A 25,878-nucleotide genomic window follows, 5' to 3' on the forward strand; every position below is an offset into this window, starting at 1 on the left:
TTATTAACAGATGAGGAGACCTGGGTCTCAAATCACATACCAGGTAGGGATTGGAATAATGGCTTCACTCCAGATTTGGCTGATCTCCACTACAATACATGACAGCAGGCATTCACACAGCACTGTGTGTCAGCACGGTTACAGGTGCTCCACATATAGTAGCTCAACTCTCACACCGACCCCAACAAGTAGATACTTTTAGTGTCCCCATTTCATAGATCCTAGTCTGGTTAATTCATGAGTTTTTGATTTCTAAGTGAAAACTTGTGACTAGAGCATTAAATCAGAGTCAACATTATTTCCTGATATTGGAAATATTCATTTTCAAAGGACATAGGCAGGTTAATTTATTTCCTTCCATTCCCTGGGATTTAATTAGATTTTCAGTTAATGGTATCTATATCTGTAGCCCGCACCCCCCTCCCCCCATTTCAATGCTTACAAGTAGTAAATCTAGGATTCATAGATATTTGGCAACTTTTTCTCAGAATGTATTAATTGGAATAACAGTATCTGATGTTTTATAGCGTTTTGAAGTTTCCAGAGTTTTTCTTATCACTGACCTGATTTGATTCTCACGGTATTCTTATGAGTGAGGCAAACAACTATTCCCATTTTTCAGATGAGGAAACTAAGACATGGGATGGTTAAATGGCAACTGAGCCTCTTGCTGCTTGGCCAAAGAGAAGAGTCTGGAGCTGGGGCCTCCTGACTCCTCAGCTCTCCTCTTTTCTTGTCATCACTGCTGTGTGAACGCTCAGGGCTAAGGATGGGTGTGAAAAAGAAAACCAAAGGAATTTACAAAATTGAGAAGCACAAGTGACTTGTCTCTGGGCAGGTAATTGCCCCTTATTTTCTCTTTAGAAAGAAGGGAAAGACTTAGGCCTGCTGTATAATGGTGGTTAAAGTTAATTACTCTAAATAGACAAATTTTGTGACGGTTCTTATCTACACACGTGCAATTAATTTTAGGGAAACCTCTTCTCTGTAGTGGTGTGTTCTGCACCCTAGTTTTGGCTGAGCCCTTCCTTTCTCTGGGTTCAGGAAATCCATCTTGAATCATAGGCTGGCTGTGAATATGTTTCTTTTGGAAATTGGGAAAATCCTGCCAAAATTTTGATCAACACAAATGAATGATAACTTTTATTTTACTTAATGAGATGGAGACGTGCACACGTTTTGGACATTGTCGAAGGACTTTTGCCTTTCAGCATTATGTTTAAATCTTAGTCTTGAGCATTTTATCGAATGTTAACAGAGATTCACTTCAATTAAAATCCATGTGCCAACAAAATTGAAATAGTTCTGAACACTTTCTACAAATTGATTTATAAAAAATGTATCACAGAAGGAGAAGGAGTGGGCTTAATGACTTGAACTCAGCAGGGGCCTTGAGAACTCAGCAAGTGCTTTCGTTCTGAGAGCTGTTAAATCCTGAAAACGTTTTCCGAAAGAGGAGGAATCCTTGTCTCTAGGACTGCTGAGGCCCCTTCCTGCCCAGAGAGCGGGGAGCTTCAGAGCCCTGCTAAGAGCCGTTCCAGCTCGTTTCAGGCTATGGGTTTGTGTTCTAAGTAGTTTAAAAAAGTTGTTTGCTTTCTTTTAACAAAGATGAATCCTTTTCTGGCTTCCTAGTAACGAAAATAAGTAGAATTTTGTTACATCACTTCTTTGCTTAAGGAATGTTGGGGGAAAAAATTCTCCCTGGAATACGATGGGAAATTATTAGCTGCTTTACTTTTGGACATTGCGGTGGCATTGGTAAATTTGTTCAGTTCTAGGCTGCATGTAAAGAATTTTCTGTTTCTCTGCTCTGTCGTTTTCTGATTAATGCTTCTGCTGTTTGGAAATGTTTCCTCCTGAGCTCTCTGTTGGCACATTTGTAATGCAGAAGCACATGGGATTTTTCTTTAATGAGAGCATTTCTAGTGAGTAATAGAAACCAGGCTGCCGCTGCTGTCGTCGCATGAGTGGCTGGGGTTGGCTCTTTCCCGGGGCGGCTTTCGGTGGGTGTAAGTTCCTCGATACCCACAGACTTCACAGTTTTTTTCTGGTATTGTAAAGCACTTCACAAGTGCAAGGTGATACGTTTTCTTGAATAAAAGAGAATCACACCTGCCAAGACACGGTTCCAGATGATTTTAGTAGCAGGAGGATGGTTTCTACATGTTAAGGTTCAGAACAGGCACTGGAGTGTAGTTGAAAGGAATTCAGAGTATCCACTTAGAGATGGGTTGAGAGTGCAGGTAAGGAATTACTGGGAGAGCTAGGATGGTGTTTTGGTTAAGAACGCGATCTCTGAATAGGATCTTGGTTTGAATTCTGGTTATGCTTTGTCCTAGTTTTGTGACCTTGGGGAAGTTACTTAACCTCTCTGAGCCTCAGTTTACCCATCTATAAATTAAGATTAGATGAGTATTAAATGAGATAAGAGATAATACATGGAATGTTCTGGCCCAATTTCAGCACTCAAATATTAGTCATTATAATAATAATAATTAGTGGTAGTATTACCACTATCGTTATTGTTGTTGTTATTAATGGGTTTCAGGTTCAGAGGTAAACATAGAGGTTGAATTTTAAATTGGGTGGAAGATGTGGGTGAATTAGGTGATTTGATAATTTTGAGATGGGGGCAAGATTAGGAAATAAGCTTTGTTTTTCCTAAGGTGGCCTAGCACTCATTTTTTTACTCTGCAGAGGTGTCTTTCTACTTTTTTCTGTGGTGTTGGGGCTCTTTTTAGAAATAGCCCTTTCTCCATTCCCAGACATGAGTCTGAATGAGACCCACCTTCCCTCCAGCTCTGGAGATGGTGTCCTGATTGGTTTAATCAATTACAGCATGGATTCTTAACCTTTGTTGTTCCCTGACCCCTTTGCCAGTCAGGTGAAATGAATACTACTGTAATTTATTTGTTAAATTAATTCATAAGTGAAGGAAATGTTAGGAAATGTTAGAGGTCAGAGAAAACAGAGATAAGTTGAACTTTTTCAATTCAAGCTCACAGATCCCCTGAAATCTTTCCACAGACCCCTTGGGGGTTCGTGGACCCTTGGCTAAGAACCCCTGAATTAGAATATCCCATCCCTGTGGTTTTAGAGATGGGTTTGGGGATGGGGCACGTCACTAAGTTGGGGACAATATGATGTATTCAGACATTTGTGGGGGCAGTTTTCCTCTCCTACTGATATGGAAGTGTGTGGACATGACTCTGAGGTTTGGAAGTGTTACAGCCACCGGGTACCATTTGAGTTTCAAAATGGATCCAATTTGGAGGGATCTTTGCTGAGGAGGATCATAGTGATGTCATATATGTAAAGAAACAAGCTGTGCCCAAAGCCAAATATATTGGTGGGTTTTTCAACTGTGAGTTAATACGTTTTTTCTTTTTTTCTGCCTCATACCAGTTTTAGTTCATTTTCTCAACCAAAAATGAGAGAAATCGGTTATTCATCTGGTTTCATTAGTCAGATGATTTTAAGGCATGTAGATGTGCTAAGTTTTCTTCTGAAACCCAAGTTGGACAGTTTGGTAGGCCACTCCAGACAATTTAGAGACCATCTTGCAGCCTGTATCTTCTGTCATATTAAAGAGGAAGCGATATGAAGACACGGTGTTAGAAATTCTCTCTTTTGCAGTTTTTAAATAATTAAATAGATGTACAGTCCCAGCTTTCAGGTAAATGCTTTCCATTCCTTACCGTTGACTTAGAGAGATCACAGAACTTCAGGTTGGGAAGAGCCCCTCAAAGTCATCAGGCATCTTTCCATATTTGTCTGTCTGCTCTGTGGGGTCAAGACAAGGGCATGAATGCCTCTGTAGATGGGCAACTTGCTTCCTCACGAGGCCCCCAGCTCTGACTATATAGTTTGGCCATTCAGAATTATTTGAGAATGACCTCAAAACCTGAGGATGAAAAGGAACCTGAGGATCAACCTAGGATGAAGAGGTCTCTAACCCATTCACTTGGAGAGGTCAGAAAGAGTGGGCCTCAGAGGTGTTCACTGACTTGGGCAAGGTGGCCCAAGGAGTCAGTAAATCGTGCCAGTGTTGGGTGTGACCTCTGAGTTGTCACTTAAGCTCTGAGTCTCAGCTTCCTCATCTGTAAATGGGATGTTAACTACTACTGAGCAGAATTGTTGTAAAGATTAGGGATAATTGGCGTGAAATACGTGGCATATTGCTTAATATGATTAAGTGAATAAATAGTTTGGGTAGATATAAGTCATTCAGAGTTCTGTAGACATGTTTAAAGTCAAGCAGAGGATTTCGATGCCACTTTCTTGGAACTTTATTTGCTTTGAGTCTGTCTGGCTCAGATTATAAAGAAAATTATAATACATCATGTATGTGTGTATGTGCACACATGTATTGTTATTCATATTTTATGTTTTTCTAGGCTTTTATGTTAAGAATAGATTTAATTTGCTTTCATTATATGTAGATTTTAGTTGAGAGAGCTCAGAAAAATTTCTACTGAAGGTGGTCTGTAGCAGTTTGACATAGTTATGAATTCCAAAAATAGATACTGGATTATGTTTGTAAACTGGTCTGAACCTGCACATGATTAAGTTATGATTAGGGCTTTCACTGGGCCACATCATTAGGGTGTTGTAGTCCCCACCCCTCGGTGGGTGGGGACTCACAGATAAAAAGCATGGCAAAGGATAGAGTTGAAGGGTTTTTGATGTTGGAGTTTCGTTGTTGGAGTTTGATGCTGAAGCCGTAAGCCGGAGCCAGGTGAAGAACACAGAGGAATAGAGATTACTCCTTGGACACGGCAGAAACCCCAGGGAGAGAGTCTGACCTTGTGGAGAAAATAGAGGACCTGAGCCCAGAGAGAAGCAAGACCCTGGAAGGGAGGAACCCAGGAAGCCTGAACCCTCGCAGATGTTGGCAGCTGTCTCGCCCCAATACATGAAAATAGACAAAGGTTAGGAAGTAACTTATGCTTTATGGTTTGGTATCTGTAAGTTCCTACCTCAAATAAATACCATTTATAAAAACCAACCAATTTCTGGTATTTTGCATCAGCACCCTTTTGACTGACTAATACATCATCATTACCTTTATGTTCATTAAGTGTTTTTCTTTCTAAGGTACGAACTAAGCAGCTGCATCAGGTTCAAAGTAGTGGGTGGTTTGGCCCTTCAACACATTTTACGTTACCCTTTTAAAATAAATTTGAACTTGCTGAGGAAACCAAGGGATACATGGCTAACTTATTGTGGAAAGGACTTCAAAATTGTGTAATGGAAGTTCACGACTATCTTTTACTCTCTCCACTAAGGGCCTTTGGTGTTTATTTTGTTTTGTTTTCTCCACATACCTTATTAACAGACCTGCTGCCATCAAGCTGTCTTTACATTGTGAACACAAACTTCCATCCTTCCTATAATGCCATATGTGTCTTATTAGAGAATTGGTTCTAATTCTCTAGAAGGCTGTGTTTCCATGTTTTCACTTTTACACCCATCTCGGCCTGACTTGTGTTATACCTTATTCTGTGTTTATAAGGACACAAGAACCTCTTCCTGCCTGACCACAGCTGTTATTCTAGGCGTTCCTTTCAGCATTTTATGGGCAAATGACGAGTCCCTCACATCTCGGTTCTCTGCCTCCGCCCCTTGCATGCACTGGGATGCTCACTTTTCCAAGCACCATGTGCACTCTGAGACACGATACTTGAGAAACTGTACCAGTTTCCTGCTACCTGTGTATCTCTTTGGGACTCTTGGCTCAGCTTTCCTTGACACTAGGAACCAAAGGGCACGAGAGACCCAAGCATAGTCTCCTGAGTTTTCTCAAGTGCAGGTGGCCACAGAGACCTCACATTGCTGTGGCTTGGAAGATCCTTCCTAGACTATCCAGTTTAATCAATCCCTAGAAACACGTTTTCATATAAATGTATGTAACTTGGATAAATCATCTTGATGTGGAAAGGTAATCTCTCTCTATGATTACTTGTTTGATCTCCCTTTCTTAACAGAGGTTTGGAATTTCTCTCTGGAACTATCTCCCACCCTAAATCATTCAAGCATCTCTGCGGCATCTGCATTCCCTGGGGCCCTAATCAGTTGTGCTTCCTAGTGCCATGAAGCGCTCCATCTCAAGTCAGTTGCTACTAGCACGGATTACAGAAAACTGGCCATACATGGTGCTTCTTCCACAGCCCTCATCCTCCACTCCTGCTATGTCCTTGTACTTTCAGCCCTGCACAGCCCTGCACTACCCAAACTAGCTCTTTCTGCCTCCACATTTTAGTCCCTGTATAGAGTTTGGCCAGGTCATATACCCCAGGCTTTGCAATGAACTCTGTTTGGTTGTTCCTGGCCTCTTTTCTTGCCGGTAAGCTTGGGTCAGGGCTTCCTTAGTTGCACCCTACAGGAGTACCTTACTTTGGGTCTCAGGCAGCAGGTGGAATCTACCGTCTCTTTCCTCCCTGAAGAAAGGGCCAGTTCAGCCCACCAAGGGGTACTGTGAGGAGTCAACGTCTTCAGACCACAAGGCTGTCCTTTGCTTTCTCCCACAGAGCAGAAAGGAGCTTGTCCTATATTTACATATTAAGGGAGAACACTCAAGTGACTCCTTTCTGAACAAAGAAGGCTTATTCCAGGGCCTCTGTCCTGTCTATTGAAGGGAACAGCTTCCTGCCTGCCTTAACGTTGTGTCTGGTTGACTGTTAACACAATGCCAGTGTCATTAGCATGATCACTCTCCTTTGTTTTGAACAGAGCTGACCTTTCAGCAACCTCTACATTTGTTTCACTTTCTTTGGTAGAATTCAATGTCTAAGAGAACTCAAAACACCTGAACCACAGGATGATCGTTCTTTACATCTTAGTGGTTGTTCAAGTGCAGTTGTTAGGCCAATTTCTTTTTCTTTTTTCTTTTTTAGCCAGTTTAAAAAGTTTTTCACTCTCCTCTAACTTTAATACAGTTTTAAACTTGTAGAACATGGTTTTCTATATAATTTCTCAAGGAACTTCATTGTCCTGAAAGATGTTAACAGATAGCCTGTGGGGAAGGTTGTTCAAATAAGTTTGGTAAACACTGCATGTTATATCCTCCTTCTCTGGAATATAGCATAGTAAAAGCTCTAAAAGGTCCTATGGCGAGGAAGAGTTAAATTTTTGCTGAAATCAGGATTTATTAGATTTTCTTATTAGTAGCTCATTAGGTATCATATGGTCACTTCAAGTTACTATGTCCAAAGTTGAATTACTTATATTTTTATCTTCAGACCCTCCCTTGTGTGAAGAAAGCTATTCATTCCTGCCAGGAACTACACAGTAACAAATGCCACTCATCTCCATCCCATCTTTAACCCTAGGTGCTTTTCCCTGTGTTAAGGCCCTTGCCCTCATTGTGCTATTTGAGTTGAGGAAAAAAATAAAGCTTACAAAAGGTAATTTCGGATAGTGGTAAGTGCTGTCAAGGAAATAAAGAGAAGAACAACTGGAGGAAGCCACTTTGACTGGGTGGTAGGAAAACCCTCTGAGAAGTACTGAAGATAGGATATACCCAGTGGGGGGAGGATACCAGCACTACAGTACAATTCACTTGGCTATCTTTTTTAAAAAATTTAATAGAGAAGTTGTGGGTTTAAAGAACACTCATGCGTAGAATACAGGATATACCACCCTATTATTAACACCCTTACATTGGCGTGGAACATTTGTTACAACTGATGACAGCACATTTTTATAATAACAATATACCTAGAGTCCATGGTTTGACTTAGGGTTCACAGTGTAGTGTAGTTCCATGGATTTTATTTTTAATGTTTTTATTCTGCATGGTGGTTTGAAACTGTATGTACCCAGGAAAATCATGTTTTAAAAGTTAACCCAGTCCTGTGGGTTTAAGTAGGCTCTTTGATGAGGTTACTCCAGTTAAGGAGTGACCCAAGATGGGTCTCAACCTCTTAATGGAGTCCTTTTAGAAGAGAATGAAATTCAGACAGAGACAGCCATGGAAGCAAGGAGCTGAAAGCAGTGAAACCCAGAGAAGAAGCCAGAGACCAGCAGATGCCTCCATGTGCCTTGCCATGTGGCAGAGGAACCCAGCATTGCCAGCACCCAGCCTTCAGAGAGAAAGAGTATTGCCTGTTGATGCCTTGATTTGGATTTTCCTCAGCCTAAAATCTGTAAGCTTATTAGCTAATAAGTTCCCATGGTTAAAGCCAACACATTTCATGGTATCTGCTTTGAGCAGTGTAGCAAAATAGATTTTGGTAACGGAAGAGGGGCGCTTCTATTTCACATAGCAAAAATGTTAAAATGGCTTTGTAATTGGGTAATGAAGCACCTGGAAGAATTGTGATTTGCCTGATAGAAAAGGCCTAGATCATTTTGAAGAGATTTTTGGTAGAAATATAGATGCTAAAGGTAGTTCTGATGAGGCCTTAGACAGAAATGATGAATGTGTCATTGCTAAGTGGAAATAAAGTAACCTTTGTTTTAAAGAGCAGAGAACTTGGCAAAATTGAGTTCTGATGTCAGGTGGAAGACAGAATTTGAAAGTGACGAGCTTAGATATTTAGCTGGGGAGATTTCTACACTAAGTGATGAAAGTTCAGCCTTGTTTTTCCTTGCAGCTTATGGTAAAACGTGAGAGGATAGGGATATGCTGAGAACTTGACTCCTGGGCACATGGAAAACAGAAATGGATGGTTTGGAAAATTCTGAGCTTCTAGAAAGTGAGGCCCTAGAGAGTAGTGCTCCACATCAGAATTTAACTGAACGTGGAATCAGTTGGCCATTTTAGTGCAAGTCAGGATGGAAATGTAGTTTATCTGGAAAGGATTTGTGGAAAGCTCTTTTGTCTGCATACTACATGTAAAACCAACAAGATTTTTGTGAGATCTGTATGAATAAAACCACTGCCAGTCTGGAGTAAGAGGGGAAGAAATGGGACAGATTGAAGGAAAAATCACTTTGAGCACAGGATCATGGGAGCTGAGGTATGAACCAGAGGTATCTTCTTGGACCAGGAGAGTGGACCTACCCATGTATGAAAGGGGGAGTATGCCCTGGTACTTGGAGAGGGTGGCCTTTCTGCACAGTTTTTCGACCTTGAAATGTAATGGAATATGTCCTGCTGGGTTTTGGAATTATTTGGGAACTGTGAACCCTATTTTCCTTCTAATTTCTCCTTACAGGAATGGTGATGTTTCTCCTATAACTATTCCTCCACTGTACATTGGAAGTAGATATTTTCTCTGAAATTCATAGATCCACAGCTAGAGGGGAAGGTGTCTCAGGGCAAACCACACCCATAATGGATTTTGATGAGACTTTGTACTTAATATTGTTACTGAAATGATTTAAAACTTCTGGAATATTGTGATGGATTGAATGTATTTTGCATATGGAAAGAAAATGTGTTTTTTTGGCATCCAGAGGGTGGAGTGTGGTATGGAACTATATGTACCCCCAGAAAATTATGTTCTTAAAGCTACCCATTCCCGTGCGTGTAAACCTATTGCAGCTAGACCCATTTGATGCGGTTGCTTCCGTTAAGGCATGGCCCAGGGTGGGTCTTAGCCCTCTTAATGGAGTCCTTTATAAAAGAATGAAATTCAGGCAGAGAGAGAAAGAGCCACAGAAGCAAAAAGCTGAAAGCAAGGAGACTGAAACAAACAGGGGATGCCAGGAGATGATGTAATGTGTCTTGGTATGTTAGGAGTCGAGGATTACCAGCAACTGGTCTTCAAGAAGAAAGCATTCCCTGATGATGTCTTGATCTGCAGTTTTTTTCAGCCTAAGAACTGTAAGCTTGTAAGCAAATAAATTCCCATTGTTAAGTTAATGCCTTTCATGGTGTATGCTTTAAGCAGCTTAGGAAAACATTCTGTTGCCATATACACATTGTAAAATTTACCCCTTTTAATCACATTCAGATATATATTTTAGTGCTGTTAATTACATTCACAATATTGTGCTAACATCACCACTATCCATTATCACAACATTTCAATCATTCTAAATAGGAATCCTGTACATTTTAAGCCTTAAATTCCCATTCCCTATCCCCTCCCTATTTCCTGGTAACCTATATTCTATTTTCTGACTCTGAGTTTGCTTATTCAAATTCTTTCAAATCAATGAAATTATACAATATTTGTCCTTTGGTGTCTTGCTTATTTGACTCAACGTGATGTCTTCAGCGTTCCTCCATGTTGTATGTATCAGGACTAAATTCCTTTTTATGGCTGAATAATATTACATTGTATGTATGTACAGCGTTTTATTTGTGCAGTCATCAATTGATGTACCTTTGGGTTCATCTTTTGGCAATGGTGAATAATGCTGCCATGAACATTGACGGCACATATCTGTTTGAGTCCCTGCTTTCAGTTCTTCTGGGTATATCCTAGTAGTGGGATTGCTGGGTCATGTGGTCGTTCTGTGTGTAGCTTTCTGAGGAACCACCAAACTGTCATCCTTAGTGGCTACACAATTTTACATTGCCACCAGCACTGGGTATATTTTACTTCTTCCTTTCCAATTTGGATGCCTTTTGTTTCTTTTCTTGCCTAATTGCTCTGGCAAGAAATTCTAGTTACAATGTTGAATAACGGTGGTGACTGGGCATCCTTGTCTTGTTTCTGATCTTAGAGAATAAGCTTTCAGTCTTTCACCATGTGGTGGTTTGAAACTGTATGTACCCTCAAAAAGCATGTTATTAATGGGTGTGAGCCCATTGGAAGTTGACTTTTGATAAGGCTACTTCAGTTAAGGTGTGACCTACCTCATTCAGGTTGGGCCCTAACCCTCTTACTGGAGTCCTTTATAAATGGAATAGAGAGAGAGCGAGCAAGCAAGTACGGGCATGTTACAGAAGCAAGAAGCTGAGATCAGTAAAACCTGAAAGAGAATGGAAAGATCAGCAGATTCAGCCCTGTGACTTTTCATGTGACAGGAATGAGCCAGTCATTGGGAAGAAAGCATCGCCTTGATGATGCTAACTTGATTTGGATGTTTCTCAGATTCAAACAATAGCTAATAAAATCCTCTGTTTAATCTAAATTGTTTCATTATATTTGCTTCAGCAGCCTGGGAAATTAAAGCACCTTACTAAGTACAATGTTAGCTGTTGGCTTATCATATAAGGCAGTTTATTTTTATTCCTAGTGTTCTAAGTGTGTTTATCAAGAAACAGTGCTGCATTTTGTCAAATTGATGCCTTTTCTGCATTGATTGAGATGATCGTGTGGTTCTTTCCCTTCACTGTGTTAATGTGAAATATTTCATTAATTGATTTTCCTATGTTGAACCAATTTTGCATACCAGAGATAAATCCCACATGATCATGGTGTATAATTCTTTTTTTTTTTAAAGATTTATTTTTTAAAATTTATTTCCCATCCCCTTCCCCAACCCCTCTGTTGTCTGCTCTCTGTGTCCATTCACTGTGTGTTCTTCTGTGACTGCTTCTATCCTTATCAGTGGCACCTGGAATCTGTGTTTCTTTCTGTTGTGTCATCTTGCTGTGTCAGCTCTCCGTGTGTGCAGCGCCATTCCTGGTCAGACTGCACATTCTTTTGCACTGGGCGGCTCTCCTTATGGGGCACACTCCTTGCGTGTGGGGCTCCCCTATGCAGGGGACACCCCTGCGTGGCACAGCACTCCTTGTGTGCATCAGCACTGCACATGGACCAGCTCCACATGGGTCAAGGAGGCCTGGGGTTTGAACCGCGGACCTCCCATGTAGTAGATGGACCTCCTATCCGTTGGGACAAGTCCGCTTACCGTATAATTCTTTTAATATGCTATTATGTTTGACTTGCTAGTATTTTGTTGAGAATATTTGCTTCTATATTCATAAGAGATATTGGTCTGCAGTTTACTTGTTTGTGGTATTTTTATCTGGCTTTGGTATGAGGGTAATATTGGTCTTGTAGAATGAATTAGTGAGTGTTCCCGTCCTCTAAAATTTTGGAAGAGCTTGAGCAGAATTGGAGTTAAGTATTCTTGTAAAGTTTGGTAGAATTCCCCTGGGAGAGTGGCTGTCCTCAGGGGCAGTGAGGGGACTCTACTGTGAGGCGGCCGCTAGGAGCAGGGACCCCCACCCTGCAGTCCCCTCGCCATCCCAGCAGTGCAAATGTGAGCTGGTCGCAGGGATCACCAAGTTCCTGCCTGATGAATAAAAAGCATCTGCACAGCTCCCCGCCAAAGGCCCACATGGACCCCAAGGCTGGGGGAGTAGTGGTGGAATCCTGCAGGAGCAGGCTCTTTCAGGAACCTACAAAGCAGGAGGTGTCTGGCCATCGATCTGGAGAGACTGCACCAAAATTAGTGCTTACTCAAGGGAACTTAGCCAACAACAAGGAAACAGAATAAGAAGAACAAAGTGACAAAGAGAAGATGTAACATGCACACAAAAACAACAACTAATTAAACCCCAAGACGAAGAAGCTAATCAACTGTATAAATCCAACAAGATAAAATGATGACCAGACAGCAACAAAAATTACAGACCATGCCAATAATCAGGAAAACATGGCTCAATCCATTGAGCAAACTAAAAACCAGGAAGAGGAGTGGAACACTGAACAACTAATTAAAGCTCTCAAAACATGTATCATGGACCAATTTAATGAAGTGAAGGAAGAGATTAAGTATGTTAAGAAACATACTTGGAGAGCATACAGAAGAAATCATAATCATACACAAAAGGATAATGAATATGATGGGGATCAACAGCCCAATCCAAGAAATCAAAAATACACTCTCAGCAAATAACAGCAGATTTGAAGAGGCAGAGGAAAGAATTAGTGATGTGGAAGTCAGTACATCTGAAATCAAACAGATAGTAGAATTGATTGATAAAAAGATATAAAACATCCAGCAGGGACTTAGGGACCTGAATGACAATGCAAAACGCACAAACATATGCATTATAGGCATCCCGAAGAAGAAGAGAAGGGAAAGGGGACTGAAGGGGTGTTGGAGGAAGTAATGACTGAAGATTTCCCAAATCTATTGAGGGAGATGCATGTACATGTCCAGGAAGCACAACGCACCCCAAACAGCATAAATCCCAACAGGCCCACCCCAAGACATATACTTGTCAAGTCATCCAATGCTCAAGACAAAGAGAAAATACTAAAAGCAGCAAGAGAAAAGAGAACCATCACATACAAGGGAGGCTCCATAAGATTAAGTGCTGATTTCTCATCTGAAACCATGGAAGCAAGAAGGCAGTGATAGGACATAGTCAAGATACTAAAAGAAAAGAATTTCCAACCAAGAATACTCTATCCAACAAAGCTAGCATTCAAAAATGATGGAGAGTTCAAAATATTCACAGATAAACAGAAACTAAGAGTATGCCAATAAGAAACATGCTCTTCAAAAATACTAATGGGAGTTCTGCAGGAGGACAGAAAAAAACAGGAGAGACAGAGTTGGAGGGGAGTGTAAGAACAACTAAAATGACAAAAAGAGAAAAAAAATCAATATATGACAAACACAAATCCAAAGACAATATGGCTAATATACGTAATTCCTTGGAAGTAATAACACTGAGTGTCAATGGAGTAAACTCACCTATTAAGAGACACAGATTGAAAGATTGGATATGGAAATATAACTCATCTATATGCTATCTACAAGAAACATATCTTAGACCCAGGGATTCAAGGAGATTGAAAGCGACTGGCTGGAAAACAATCTTACAGGCAAATAATAACCAAAAAAGGGCAGGAGTAGCTATACAAATATCAGACAAAATAGACTTTAAATGCAAAACTGTTGTGAAAGACAAAGATGGACACTACATGTTAGTGAAAGAGATAATCTTTCAAGAAGAAAGAACAATCATAAACATTTATGCCCCTAACAAGGGCGCCTCCAAATATGTGAGGCAAACACTGGAGAAACTAAGGAAAGGAATAGATGCCTCTACAATTATAAGTGGGGGACTTTAATAAACCACTATCACCATTGGACAGAACACCTCAAAAGAGAATCAATAAAGAAACAAAATCTTTGAACAATATATTAGAGAAGCTAGACCTAATAGACATATACAGAATTTTACACCCAAATACAGCAGGATATACATTCTTCTGAAGTGCACATGGATCATTCTCCAAGACAGAGCACATGCTAGGCCACAAAGAAAGTCTTAATGAATTCAGAAAGATTGAAATCATACAAAGTAATTTCTCTGACCACAGTGGAATAAAGGTGGAAACCTGCAAGGGCCAGAGGCCCAGATTTTGCACCAAGATATGGAAATTAAACAACACACTCTTAGAAAAACAGTGGGTAAAGGAGGAAATCTCAACAGAAATCATTAACTACCTTGAAACTAATGAAAATGATAACACAACATATCAAAACTTACAGGATGCAGCAAAAGCTGTACTGAGAGGGAAAATCATACATAAAAAAAGAAGAAAGAACTAAAATTGATGAACTAACCACACAATTGGAGGAATTAGTAAAAAAACAACAAAGTAACCCCAAAGGAAGAAGAAAGAAAGAACGAACAAAGATCAGAGCAGAACTAAATGAAATAGAAAATAAGAAAGCGCTAGAAAAAATAACAAAACAAAAAGCTAGTTCTTTGAGAAGATCCATAAAATTGACAAACCCTTAACTAGACTAACAAAGAAAAAAGAGAAGATGCAAATATACAAAATAAGAAATGAGAAAGGGGACATCACCACTGACCCCACTGAAATAAAGACTATCATAAAAGGATACTTTGAAAAACTATATTCCAACAAGAACGACAATTTAGAGGAAATGGACAAATTCCTAGAAACACATAAGCAGCCTACATTGAAGGAAGAAGAAACTGATGATCTCAACAAACCAATCACAAGTAAAGAGATAGAATCAGTCATTAAAAACCTCCCAACTAAGAAGAACCCTGGGTCAGATGGCTTAACAGGTGAATTCTACCAAACATTCCAGAAAGAACTAATACCAATCTACTTAAACTCTTCCAAAAAATTGAAATAGAAGGAACATTGTCTAACTCATTTTATGATGCCAACATTACCCTAATACCAAAGCCAAAAAAAGACACCACAAGAAAGGAAAATGAACTTAGATGCAAAAATCCTCAACAAAATACTTGCTAATCATATTTAACAACACATTAAATGAATTCTATACCATGACCAAGTGGATTTCATTCCTGGTATGCAAGGATGGTTCAACACAAGAAAATCAATTAATGTAATAAACCGCATAAACAGTTTGAAGGAAAAATAATCACATGCTCATATCTGTAGATGCAGAAAAAACATTTGACAAAATACAGCACCCTTTCTTGATAAAAACACTGCAAAAGATAGGAATACAAGGAAACTTTCTGAATATGATAAAGGGTATATATGAAAATCTCACCGCTAACATCATTTACAATGGTGAAATCCAAAAATCTTTCCCTCTAAGATCAGGAACAAGACAAGGATGCCCACTATCACCCCTCCTTTTAACATTGTTTTAGAAATACTTGCTTGAGCACTGAGGCAAGAACCAGATATTAAAGGGATCCAAATAGGAAAGGAAGAAGTCAAAATTTCACTATTTGCAGATGACATGATCCTATACATAGAAAACCTTAGAAGTCTACAACAAAACTTCTGGAACTTATACATGAGTTCAGTAAAGTCACAGGTTATAAGATCAGTGCGCAACAATCAGTAGCATTTCTGTATACCAATAATGAGCAATCTGAGGAGGAAATCAAGAAACAAATACCATTTATAGTAGTAAATAAAAAAATCAAATACCTAGGAATAAATTTAACTAAAAATGTTATACACAGAAAACTATACAACAGTGTTCAAGGAAATCAAAGAAGACCTAAATAAATGGAAGAATATCCCCTGTTCATGGATAGGAAGACTAAATATTATTAATATGTCTAACGTACCAAAACTGATCTACAGATAAAATTCAATCCCAATAAAAACACAGCATTTTTTAATGAACTAGAAAAACTAACTATGAAATTTATTTGGAAAGGAAAGAGGCCCTGAATAGCCAAAGACATATTGAAAAAGAAAAATGAAATTGGAGGAATCACACTACCTGCCTTCAAAACATACTACAAAGCTACAGTAGTGAAAACAGGATGTTATTGGCACAAGGATAGATGCACTGACCAATGGAACCAAATTGAGAGTTCTGATATAGATCCTCATATATGCAGTCATCTGATATTCGACAAGGCCATCAAGCCCACTCGACTGGGAGAGAATGGCCTCTTCAACAAATGGTGCCTAGAGAATTGGATATCCATATGTAAAAGAAGGAGAGGATTACCATCTCACACCTTATACAAAAATCAACTCAAGATGGATCAAGGACCTAAATGTAAGAGCCATGACCATAAAGACCTTGGAAAATAATATAGGGAAGCATCTACAGGACCTTGTAATAGGAAACAGCTTCATGAACTTCACACCCAAAGCATGAGCAACAAAAGAACAAATAGATAAATGGGACTTCCTCAAAATTAAAGCTTTTTGCACCTCAAAGGAGTTGTCAAGCATGTGAAAAGAGAGCCTACACAATGGGAAAAAACATTTGGTAACCATATATCTGATAGGAGACTTATATCCTACATATATAAAGAACTCCTATATCTCGAAAATAAAAAACAAAACAACCCATTTAAAAAATGGGAAAAAGATTTGAACAGCTGCTTCTCCAAAGAAGAAATACAAATGCCTAAAAAGCACATGAAAAAATGCTCAAAATCACTAGCTATTAGGGAAATGCAAATCAAAAGTACAATCAGATACCATCTTACTCCCATAAAACTGGCAGCTATCAAAAAAAAAACCAACAAAACCCAGAAGACTACAAGTGCTGGAGAGGATGTAGAGGAATGGGAACACACATCCACTGCTGGTGGGAATGCAAAAGGATCCAGCCATTCTGGAGGACAGTTTGGCGGTTTCCCAAAAAGTTAGCTATAGATTTGCCGTATGACCCAGCAATTCCACTGCTGGGTATATACCCAGAAGAACTGAAAATAAGGACACAAACTGATATATGCATACTATGTTCATAGTGGTATTATTCACTATTGCCAAAAGTTGGAATTAATCCAAATGCCCATCAACAAAAGAATGGATAAATAAAATGTGGTATACACATACAATGGAATACTACTCAGCTATAAGAAGGAATACAGTACAAACACATTTAATAACATGGATGAATCTTGAGGACCTTATGATGAGTGAAGCAAGCCAGGCATTGAAAGACAAATACTACATGACCTCTCTGATATGAAACAAGCAAACCAAGCTGTCTCAGAGAGGTAGAGAGTGGAAGATAGGCTTAGAGGAATTTGGGGGGGGGGGCGGAGAGGAAGGTTGTGATCTGATACCTACATGGATGAAGTCTATGATAAGCTGGAGGTAAGTATTTGTACAGGGAAAGGATAAGATGGGGGCATAGGGATACCTTTGGGTGGGGCTTTGCGGGCTTGAGAGGGGCTAGGGTTGCAAGGGTGGGTCAGATGGCCCAAGGAATTGGCGGGGAGGGATGGGGGAAACAGTTGAATGGGAGACTGTCAGGTATATAGTTGAAACTATAATGTTAAGAAAACTCTTTAGAAAATATAATAAGAAAGGATTTCTTGTTTAAGGTGCTTGGGGCGGGGGGCAGGCTTCTAGGGAGTGTGTGAGTGCTTGTGTTGTCATAGTGTGTTGTATCATTGGGTGGAGACTCATACAATGACTGGGAAGGTGTACCCACATCCTGGGGAGACCTGATATTCTTAAACAGAGGGAATTGTGTCTCTTGAGAGAATTGGGGGGCTCCCAATTGGTTCGGGCAGTCTAGTATGTCAAGCCCTTTGCATTGTTGCAAATATCTGTAAATCTGGTCCCTCAAGTAGTGAAGATTGATTATCACTGTGGGCCCTGAGGGGAGGGGGGAGAGGTATAGAATAGATGGAAGCAGGGCAACTGGGGGCAATGGAAGAGCTTCACAAGATCATGTAATGATGGATATAGAACATGTTAACCTACACCAAAATTGTATGAAAGTCTATAAGCTAAAATATAAACCATAATGTAAAACATAAGGACACTAAAAATTTAAAAATATTGTATACAATCTAAAATATAAACCATAATGTAAACCAAAAAAAAAAAAAAAATTCCCTGGGAGGCCATCTGGTCCTGGACTTTATTTGTTGGGAAGTTTTTGATTACTGATTCATTCTCTTTACTAGTAATTTGTTTGTTGAGGTCTTTTATTTCCTCTCCTCAAGTCAAGGTAGCTTATGTGTTCTAAGAATTTGTCCCTTTCATCTGGGTTTTCTAATGTATTGGCATTCAGTTGTTCACAGTATCTTATAGTCTTTCTTATTTCAGTGGAGTTGGTAGTAATGTCCAATTTTCATTTCTGATTTTTGTTATTTGTATCCTGTCTCTCTTTTTGTTGTTAGTCTAGATAAAGGTTTGTCAATTTTATTGATCTTTTCAAAGAATCAAGTTTGGTTTTATTGATTCTTGCTTTTTTTCCCTGTTTCATTTATTTCTGCTCTAAATCTTTGTCATTTGGTTCCTTCTGGCTGTGGTTTAATTTACTCATTTTTTTCCCACTAGTTCTTCCAGTTTTGAGGTTGAGTCTCCGGTATGAAATCTTTTTCCTTTTTTAATGTAAACATTTAGAGCTATAAATTTGTATCTCAGTACTATATTTGCTGCATTCCATAAAATTTAGTATGTTGTATTTTAATTTTCATTTGTCTCTAGATACTTCCTAACTCTGCTTGTCTATTCCTCTGTAACCCACTAACTATTTAAGGGTGTGCTTTTTAATTTGTGAATTTTCTTTCTCCTTCTGTTATTGATTTATAGCTTCATTCTGTTGTGGTTGGTATATATAAATATTATGATTTCAATGTTTTTTAATTTATTGAGCCTTATTTTGTCACCTGCCCTGTGGTCTATCCTGCAGAATGATCCATGTGTACTTATGAAGAAAGTGTATTCACTTTTTGTTGGGTGAAGTGTTCTATACATGTCTGTTAGGTCTAGTTGGTTTAGAGTATTGTTCAAATCTTATATTTTCCTTATTCATCTTCTGACTAGATGTTCTATCCATCAGTGAAAGTGGTGTATTAAAATTTTCTTCTATTAATGTAGGACTGCTAATTTCTCCCTTCAAATGTGTCAGGCTTTGCTTCATATATTTTGGGGCTCTGCTGTTAGATGCATATATATATATATATATATATATATATATATATATATAAAATTGTTACATCTTCCTGTTGAATTATCCCCTTTATTAGTATATCATCACCATTTTTTGTTTTGAATTAAAGCCTATTTTATCTGATATTAGAGTAGCCACCCCATCTGTCCTTTGGTTACTACTTCTGTGGTATATGTTTTTCTATCCTTTCACTTTCAACCTGCTTGTAGCATGGAATATGCAAATACATATATTTGTTGGGTCATTCTTTTTAAATTCATTCTGCCAGTCTCTGCCTTTTGACTGAAGAGTTTAATCCATTTACATTTAATGTCACTGCTGATATTGCAGGACTTTCTTTTGCCATTTTGTTGTTTAGCCTTTGTATGTCTTATACTTATTTTGTCCCTCAATTCTTATGTTAAGGCCTATATTTATATTTATTTGATTTTTTGTGTTGTACCATATTGAGTGCTTCCTCATTTCAGTCTGAATATTTTTCATCTATTTTCCTTGTGTTTAACATGGGATTAAAATTTAACATCCTAAATACATAGTGATCATATTTGTTTTGATACCATTACTGATATTTATAATTACCCAAATGGTTATCTTTACCTCAGTTCTTTATTTTCTTTATGCCACTTTGAACCACTGTCTAGTTCTTCCTTTCAGTCTGAAGAATTTGTGTTAGCATTGCTTATAGTGCAGGTCTATTGGTGATGTTTTAATCTCCCCACCATTTTTAAAAGAAAGTCTTGCCAGATAAAAGATTCTTGGCTGGCAGTTGTTTCCTTTCAGCACTTTAAGTATTTCAAACCACTGCTTTCTTGCCTCCTTGGTTTTTTATTAGGAATCAGCACCCGATCTTATTTATTTAACTTATTTCTTTTCTCTCGCACCTCTCAGAACTCTCTTTTTCCTTTGCATTTATGCAAAAATGTGACAGGGTGTATTTTTCTTCATATTTATCCTGTTTGGTGTTCTTTGGGCTTCTTGGATGTGCATATCCGTGTTTTGCTAGGTTTGGGAAGTTCTGCCATTATTTCTTTGAATATTCCTTCTGCCCCTTTCTTTCTTTTGTCTCCTTCTGGGACTCCCATAATGTGTATATTGGTATGCCTGATAATGTCCTAGAGGTATTTTAGACATTTTTTGCTTTTTATAATTCTTTTTTCTTTTTGCTCTTCAGCCTGACTCATTTCAAGTGCCTTGTCTTTGAGTTCACTGATTCTTTCTTCTGCTAGCTCTGGTCTTCTCTTGGAACCCTCCTGGGAATATTTCATTTCACTCATTGTGGTCTTCAACTCTAGTAGTTCTGTTTTGCTCCTTTTTAAAATTTCTGCCATTTTACTAAGATTCTCATATTGTTGATTCATTGTTTTTCTTATATCCTTTAGTTCTTTCTCTTTATTTTCCTTTATCACCTTAAGTATTGTTAAGATAACTTTTTCTTAAGGCATTGTTAATTGTTTTCATAGTCTGGTCATCTTCTTTGGTGCTTTCTGGATTTTGATCCTCTTGCATTATTTCCTATTTCTTTGTCTTGTACTCTTGTTGCACACTTACATTTTAATATTTTAAAATGTTAACTCTAGGGTTCATTCCCTGAGATATCTGTTTCTAGATTATATAACCAGCTATTGGTGAGACACAGATTTTCTTGAACTTCAGCATTCCATCAGGAAAGTTTACCCAAGGAGATTGCAGTGTGCACAGTTTTCCCTGTTTTTCTGGGCCTGTGTCTTGTCTTGGGCTTTTGCTTGTTAGCTTTTTGGAGTTGCTCTGTTGGTAGTTTATCTGCTCTGTTTCCCTGGAGTCATACCTACTTCTACCAGGTGTTTGAAGCCAGCAGGTCTTTGTCCCAGACTGTTTGCCTCTGTAGTTGTCTCAGGCTGCTTCTGCTTGGAGGGCAGAGTTCTGGGAGGAGGGCACAATGGAGACAACTTTCCAAGTCATTCTTTCACAGCTCCATCAGGGCCAGGGACCCAAGAAGGGATGCATACCGGCCGGGGAGGGGGTCAGGAAGGACATGAAGCTCTTCCACAGCTCCCAAAGCTGAGACTTCAAGCAAATGCATCCCTTCAACTAACTGTCCCCTGCAGCCCGGGGGAAATGTAGCATCCTTAATCTTCCTCTGCTTCCACCTTTGTCTGGGGCTGGTCGAATCAATGGCTGCCTTTAGAGCCAGGACCCCAGCAATCTGAAGTCACTAAGCAAAAGCTGTTATCAGTGATCGGCCATCTACAACCCCTGGTTTTGGGGAAGAGGATTTTTATGTCCCTTTCTGTCTGCATTGGGTTAACCAGGTTTTGAACCCCACAGCGGCCTGCCATGAGAGTGGGCCGTGGGCACTGGCAGCCGCTTTGTGGAGAGAGCATTTTAATGTCCTTTATAATAATTTATCAGGCTCTTCCTCCACTTTTCCCTATATGCTGTGCAGTGTTCTTCTGGCCTTTAGAGTCTCAAAATAATAGTTTCAGTCTGCTCCCGCCTGTTGTTCTGGTGGCAGTTCTGAGTCTGCTGCTTCTGACTCCGCCACCTTCCCAATCCTCCTCTAAACTGTTTGACAGTGTGTAACTAGAGTCTAGTCCTGCCTCTTCCAGTGGAACCCCCTGGGGCTATCCTTAACTGGGTTTTAGTTTTTTCAACTTCTAAAGTCCCTTTAATTCTAAAATGCCACCTATTAGCAAATATCAATTCAGGTGCAGATTTTTAAAATGTACACATTGTACTTTATAAAGTAAGGTTTGGTTTAATAATTCTTAGTTAAATACTCCTCCTTGGAAACACCTAGGGTTAAGTCTGAAGCTTTTTCTTTTGGCCCATGTCTATACTATTTTCCATAATACTGATATTTCCTTAAAATGTTGAACTTTTAGAGAATTGTAAGGACTTGAGTGCATATACATTTGGAGACAAAAAGGGTAATGGAGAGAGAAAGGCCGGACAGAATGCCATTTTGATATATCCTCCCCCTTTGGTATGCTTACTAAAGATATGGTTATTTGCAGAAATGGAAATCTAGTTTGAGAACCTAAACTGGACTTCTCCTTGCTGTCTCAAGTGTTTCTCCAGAGACCTAGCATTGCATCTTTTTGGTTGTTTTTTTTTTTTTCCTTTTTAAATATTCTCTATTAGATTCCTGTTATCCATGTAAAGGTACACACAGATATAAGTTTGCACATATGCCTAGATAGACTATATGCACCTATAGACTTACTTGTCTGTGGTAATTTATTTTTAGAACTTTACAAATACATGCATAAACAATTTATTGTTTTTTACTTACATGCATATATTTTCTTAGGTATTATGTAGCTAGCTGCTGTAATTCATATTGCATGATGACAAATCTAATATATTAAAACTTTAAGTTTGTTTATATATGGGTTTTCTTGTAGGGGCTTTTTGATTTACAAGAGAAGCTTTTTAATCCTCTCTTTAAGAAATGACCTGTGTTGCAGAAGATATAAGTAATTAAATAAATTATTATGATATGGCATAATAAGTACAATAAATAACAAATAAAAAGGTGCTGTGGGGCAGCACAGGAAAAAGTTGTCAGCTCTACTCTAACTTGGTTAAGGAAGGAGCCTTGGAGCTTGTCCTTAGGCTGAATCCAGGTAGATAAATAGGAACGAGTTTGCCAGCCATTAGCTGTTGCTGTAGCTGGCTATTGTTTATTGTACACTTGCTTATGATGTATATATATATTTTTTATCCCTTCCCCCCCTTGTGGCTTTTTGTTTGCTGTCTGCTCTCTGTCCATTCACTGTGCATTCTTCTGTGTTTGTATTTATTTATTTATTTATAAAATATTATTTTTCTTCCCCGCCCCCCCCAGTTGTCTGCTGTTTGTGTCCATTCACTGTGTGTTCTTCCGTGGTCGCTTTTATCAGCTATCAGCGGCCCGGGAATCTGTGTTTCTTTTTGTTGCATCATCTTGTTGTGTCAGCTCTCCGTGTGTGCGGCGCCATTCCTGGGCAGGCTGCACTTTCTTTCGCACTGGGCGGCTCTCCTTACGGGGTGCACTCCTTGCACGTGGGGCTCCCCTACGCGGGGGACACCCCTGCGTGGCAGGGCCCGGGGTTTGAACTGCGGACCTCCCATGTGGTAGGCAGATGCCCTATCCATTGGGCAAGTCCTCTTCCTGTATTTATTTTTATTCCTTCCCCTTGTGACTTGCTTGTTGTCTGCTCTCTGTGTCCATTCGCTGTATGCTTTTCTGTGTTTCTTTTTTGCTTGTCACCCTTTTTTGTTGCGTCACCTTGCTGAGTCAGCTCTCCAATGCACTTGCGGGCTGGCGGCTTTCTGCACCGTGCGGGGATGGGGACCTCCCATATGGTGGGCAGGAGCCCAACTGATGAGCCATAGCCACTTCCCTGACAGGTTTTTATATGATCAATTTACTCTGTCCTCACAACAACCCTATATGGTTGGTGTATCCCTTTTTTATGGCTGAAGAAACTGAGGCTCAGAGATTTAAAAGTAGTAATAGCTAGTAGGTGATGGCGCATGGGTTTGAAGTTGTGTCTTACTTCATAATCCTTAATAATTTTACCATGCTGCTTCCAAACAAGAGGTGGGAACGTGCCTTCTAGATAGGGAGAAAATCATGTAGGGAAGGTACAGAAGGGAAAACATGTAGAATGCTGGGGTCCTGCAGGTAGTTTTGCTGAATCTTGAGATCCAGCAGAAATTGGGCTCAAAGCTTGAGGGTTCTGGGACCTGCAGGGCTGCACTGATTGTGCTGAGGAGCCCAGTGAGTGCTTTTAAACAGCCAGGCTTAAGAAGACCTGCTTTACACTTGAGCTAAGCTCACTGTGAGTTGGTGGAGGCTATCGTGGACGATTGTGATGCCGGTGCAGGAAGGAGTAGATAGGACTTGAAAACCATGGAGACCTTTTCTAGAGCAAAGGTGAGGGGCCTTGGGTTTGATCGCTTTGGGGCATGTAGGAATTGGTGTGACAAGTGGGAAGGTAAGTGAGAAAGAAGAGAGAATAAAGGGCTTCTGGGTCTCTCTTGGATGCCTGGAGATTAATCCACTGCAAGGAGAAATAATGGAGCAGGAGCAAATACAACTTACAATATTTTTAATATAAGGGAATTCTAATGGCATTTGCACTCATTTTCTGTGTATTTATTTTGAAACTTAGTATTTTATGTTTCAGTTTTCAAAGACTGTTACTGTTTTGAAACATTAGAAATTTTCCTTGTATATTCTTTTTTTGAATGCTCTTTTGTACCCTGTGAATATCTAGGGAGAGCTTGGTCCCTAGCCAAACACTTTTAAAATTCTTTGGCTTCATTATTTCTTTTAAAAACAGAGATATTTAATTTTATTGTGGCAGGAAACTTTCTAGGCATATTTGTCTGTATTAAGTATGTGATGAACACATTTTGGTCAGCACACATTCTTACTTCCGTCCTTGAAAGTCACTGCGTTAGCTGTTCAGCCATATCCCATTTAAGCTGTGTTCAGAGAGTCTTAATCATGTCACATTGGTGTAAAAGTAAGGTATAATGTCTTCAGTTTCCATCTAGAGTTCACTGAATCTAAACTGCTTTCAATAAATTATTATAAGTATGATAAATGAGAAATCTACAAGGAATGAGAAAGCTACAGGCTTGCATGCTATTTCAAGGGCTAGTGGACTTGTCTTTACAAGCAGCAGTGATGGAAAACTGTTGCCCTTTAGTCCTTTGACTCTGTGCCTGTGTATTTCCTATCAACAGGATCCTTTAGAAAAGGAGGATGGTACGTTCCGTATTTAATTTCCGTGTTATTTTTTTGGCTTATGTACATCTGTAGGGATAAAGGAGTGCTGGTGTTTGCTTTCTATGCTCAGCGAGAGGGGTGGTGTATGGGGGTGGAACTGCGCAAATACCCTTATTTGCACAGGATTAGACAGAGGAAGTATGTATCAGGAGCATTATAAGCACCAAACAACTGCAGGAAAATACTGGGCAGTCACTGCAGCTGTGTGGAGTCCAGCCATGCAGCCCTAGATAGAGTTTAGTGTCTGAGTCACTTGTTTTCCACCTGAAGCACCTGTCTGTAGAGAACTCCATAGGAGAATTTTCTTGCTGAATCAACATGGTTTCAGGCCAGGCCAGAGTACAAAACAGTAAGAAATCATTACATTAGAATGAATGAATGGTATTTAAATTATCCAGAGATTCCCCTGGGGACCTGTGTGTGCATGTGTGCACACAATCAGTTTCACACTCAAAGCCTGGCTGGCCTTTGGTGCAGACTTTATCTTGCTATTCTCATCCTCTGTTTCTCTGTAGAGAATATAAAAGATGATGCTTGCTGCTTCTTAGTGGGCAGGTACCTTATAGATTGTGTGCTAAATCATTTCCACTCTTTAAATTGTCTTCATAAAGTAGCTGCCTACATGGAATTCATCTTAGACAAGATAATCACTCTAGGATGGTTGTATTAGGATATAGGACACCATTTTTATTGGTCAATCTAGGTCAATTTTTGATGATTAACAGCATTGGATATAGATAGGTTAGAAGAATTTTAAAACATGCACAGCAGGCCAGATTCAGGTTAGAATAAATTCTGTATCTTTTCCTTATGTCTGCAAGGTTTTATAAGGATGCCTTAGGAAAAACACTGCTGATGCTTTGTTAGTAGTCTTAGGTTTTGGGGAGAAAGTGGCAGAAAAATGT

The 25,878-nt window shown here is 39.3% G+C and overlaps 1 protein-coding gene across 1 annotated transcript in view; it reads left to right on the plus strand.

Moving 5' to 3' along the window:
• The window catches only part of VAV3 (vav guanine nucleotide exchange factor 3), a 362,653-nt gene that overhangs the window by 88,704 nt on the left and 248,071 nt on the right, over positions 1–25,878 (plus strand). The window lies entirely within an intron of this gene.

Source organism: Dasypus novemcinctus, chromosome 9 (assembly GCF_030445035.2).
Source record: "Dasypus novemcinctus isolate mDasNov1 chromosome 9, mDasNov1.1.hap2, whole genome shotgun sequence".
Lineage (NCBI taxonomy): Eukaryota > Metazoa > Chordata > Mammalia > Cingulata > Dasypodidae > Dasypus > Dasypus novemcinctus.